Genomic DNA, 4,106 nt, shown 5'->3' with positions numbered 1-4,106 from the left:
ATTTACCCCTGTTCCCTGACCACTGCTCTAGGCAGATGTTAAATGTGAGTTAATCTCCCAAGTACACAATAAGGAATGCATTTTCACATCACATCACATCACATCATGGCTGTTAGGTAGATACTAAACTTCCAGTATATAGTCTTAGCCTTCTCTGGAATGGTTTAAATGACTGATGATATATATTGGTATTAGAGATTAGGGTTTTTTTTATACCAATGATTAAACATTTTATATTTTGCAATTATGAATTGTGTGTTTTAAATATTACCCCAGCATTATAATTTGAGATTTTCCAGTCCTAGATCTTATGTTCAAACCAAGTGAATGATAAAATCTGTGCTGTTTCTAGTCAGTGAGCCATAAGTCATACTTGCCTACTTTCCCAAAATGTCCGGGAGACTCACGATTTCCGGGTAGGTCCCGCGTACTCCTGGCAATTCCCATGAATCGCACCATTACGTCATTTTGGTTCTACCACCCTGCGACAAAATGACACCCCTGTCCACCCTCCCACAACGTCCCTTCCTTCTGGATCTCCTGGATGGCAGAACATACATTCAGCAAGTATGCCATGAGTAAACCTACTGTATTATGTCTAGTTTGACACTTTCACAAATCTTTATTTTCACCACCATACTAAAACCCTGTTATATCTGTATATACCCAATATCATTATTGTTTATTTGTATAGTGAAAAAATATTATTCATCACTTTCAATGTAATATTGAATCATTTGCATTCAATTGGAGCTTACATTCTAAATTCCCTACCAGACACAATATCATCATCATTTATTTATTTATATAGCGCCACTAATTCCGCAGCGCTGTACAGAGAACTCACTCACATCAGTCCCTGGCCCATTGGAGCTTACAGTCTAAATTCCCTAATATATACAACAAACTCACACACAGGGAGGGGGACAGACAGACAGAAAGAGACTAGGGTCAATTTTGATAGCAGCCAATTAACTTACCAGTATGTTTTTTGGAGTGTGGGAGGAAACCGGAGCACCCGGAGGAAACCCACGCAAACACAGGGAAAACATACAAACTCCACACAGATAAGGCCATGGTCGAGAATCGAACTCATGACCCCTGTGTGGCAGAAGTGCTAACCACTAGGCCACTGTGCTGCCCACAATAGAGACCTATCTTGTCATAAACCAATTAACCTACCAGGAAACCCACACACGGAGAGAACATTCAAGCTCCACAAAGATATTGTATTGTTGGAAGAGAGCCCATAGTCCCATTCCTGTAAGGCAGCAGTTTTAACCACTGTGCCACCCTTAATGTGGTAACTATTATGGGACATGCACAGATGTTACTGCACAAAACAGGAAGCCTGACCAGTAGAGTGCTAACATACTGTAATGCACCAGTTTATGTACTAGTATCCTTTGCTTAGAGATGAGTATAATCTGTACAAATTAGCATTGAATTATGAACATATGATCACTTCGGAGTGTAGTTGAGAAAAAAAGATCTCCCTACACCCAGTACAACCGCTCAAAAAAAGTTACTGTACCACACTGATCTATTATTGTTGTCATTGTTTTTTCAATTCATAAGTAATCTCTAACAAAATCACATAGTTTTAGTAGATGCTAATGGTTAACATGAATTCTGATATAATTTTGGGAATAAGAAGTTTGGTAGGAAGAAAACAAAACTAATAATCCATGAGATGTTAATAATAATTATCCTCACACCAAGTATTAAATATTAATTATTACCAGACGCCTAGATCATCACAAGGCTCCAAGCTATGTAAATCCATTACAAGAGCTTGTAAACTTGTAAGGAGATTAAACCGGTTATTTGAGAAGCTTAGTTTTTGCTGTTCCAGAAGTTTTGTCTAGAATAGCAGATCTGCTCAAAGTCAGCGACTACATTTTTAATCTCTAATATGAGCACCGCTACAACCAATTGTTATTAATCTATATTTCTCCATATACCTCTAAAGCTTGGTGACTATTGTGTATGTTGTCTTCAAATATTTTTACTGACATTCTCCTAAGAAACCAATAACCAATCAATTTGGCACAACCCATAGTACAAAAATTGGATAATTATCAAACATACATATAATGCATCTTCATATGAAGAAATTTAAAGTCCAAAAAACTTAGTTCACTGTGGATCCAAACAGATTTTGAGTTAATTCGATATCACAAGCCGATGTATAATTCTTCTAGTCCAAAACCTTGTAGGGATATATGTAGAAAGAAACAAAAAGTAAGCAATATTGTCATAAAATATTACCTACCACAAAAAAACAGTTATACAGTGTTGAAATACCAAAAACAGTGCTGCAGCTGCAATCCTCCCCTCTATTTATATCCACTCAAGCTATACTTTAATGTCTGTGCTTGTTCATTATTCTGTCTGACCTTCCGATACCAATTTGACTTGGTTTTGATCCCAGTCTTTTGTTTTGTGAACGCAGCCTGTTATACTGTTTTTGAACCTTTTCTTCTTATCCTGACCTTAGATATACTGATTAGGATTCATGTCCTTCTGCATATTTACCTGCTGCCTAATGCAGCTCGTTCTGGGGGCTGCTGCCTGTGGGTTCCCCGTGGAGAAGTCCATTGTGGGCAATACCTGATAGTTGACTGTTGAAGCTGCAGAATCTTCAATCCACATAGCTCCCTGGTTGTCAGCTCCCTGGTTGTCAGCTGACAGATTGACGACTATCATCTAACCCATGCTGCCTGGACATTTGTATTTCACTATAATAGCCTATATTGGGATAGCAGAATGTGACTCATTATGTTATTACAGATATCCCATTATAGTAAGGCAAGAATTCATGGAGATATGAGCTGGCAATCCATCAAATGGCATCCAGGCAGTTTGGGTGGTCAGTAATCAAGTCTGCAACCATAACAGTCATTGCTGGAACCTGTCCAGGAGCAATCTGTGCTGGGGGGCAGGGGGGCATCTGCCCCTCAGGCCAGTCCTATAGTGGACTACCTTGGGCTGGGTCACTGGGCCACCTGCATTTATTATCCTATAAAATGTTCCTAATTGGCTGCTCAGTCGAGTCTTGCCCCGAAACTAAAATGTGCCAGCCCTCTGCTGAACCTGTCTACCAGATTAGTATTGTTAATAATATGAAACCCTCCTGTCTTGTCAAAGGGTTTCAAGTACAATGGGTACATTGTTATAAAGGGGCTACACCTACAGTCGTCAGGGTATTGAAGATGGTGATTAGGCATGTAATATAGAGTGTAAAAGTAAATAGGGAGGGTGCAGGGAACAGGGTCTCTAAATTATATCAAAATATGTTTCTCTTGGAAGCCAAGAGACCGCAAACACCATCATTATCATCATCAACATTTATTTATATAGCGCCAGCAAATTCCAAGACACTTTACAATTGGGAACAAACATTTATAAGACAATACTGGGTAATACATACAGACAGAGAGGTAAGAGGGCCCTGCTCACAAGCTTACGATCTAAGGGACGATAGGAGTTTGAAACACAGGGGCATGTGCTACATCACATCATATTGCACATTAGAATAGCTAGAATGCAAAGGTAAAAAGTATTCAGTGGGCTATGTGATCAGTCACACAGCAATGTTGGTCAGAGGGTTGTTGTCCCGTGTTAGCTGTGTAGAGGGTGGTAATAGGGTAACCTAGGGAGATTAAGATGCTTGTTGAGGAATATTATAAGCTTGTCTGAAGAGGTGGGTTTTCAGAGAACCCTTGAAGGTTTGAAGACTAGAGGAAAGTCTTACTGTGCGAGGGAGGGAATTTCACAAGATGGGTGCAGCCCGAAAAAAGTCCTGTAACCAAGAATGGGAGGATGTGATAAGAGTGGAAGAGAAACGCAGATCTTGTGCAGAACGGAGGTGTTGAGTTGGGAGATATTTTAAAACAAGTGAGGAGATGTATGTCGGTGCAATTTTCTTGACGGCCTTGTATGTTAGTAGAAGAATTTTATATTGGATTTGTTGACATACAAGCAACCAATGTAAAAACTGACAGAGTGGCTCAGCAGAGGAAGAATGGTTTACAAGTAAAATCAATCTAGCTGCTGCGTGCAAAATAGATTGTAGGTGTTCAAGTCTGATTTTGGGAAGACCA

The sequence above is a fragment of the Mixophyes fleayi genome, chromosome 5, assembly GCF_038048845.1.
Source record: "Mixophyes fleayi isolate aMixFle1 chromosome 5, aMixFle1.hap1, whole genome shotgun sequence".
In the NCBI taxonomy this organism is placed as follows: Eukaryota; Metazoa; Chordata; class Amphibia; order Anura; family Limnodynastidae; genus Mixophyes; species Mixophyes fleayi.
The sequence above is the reverse complement of the archived record's forward strand: the minus strand, read 5'-3'. Positions refer to the sequence as shown.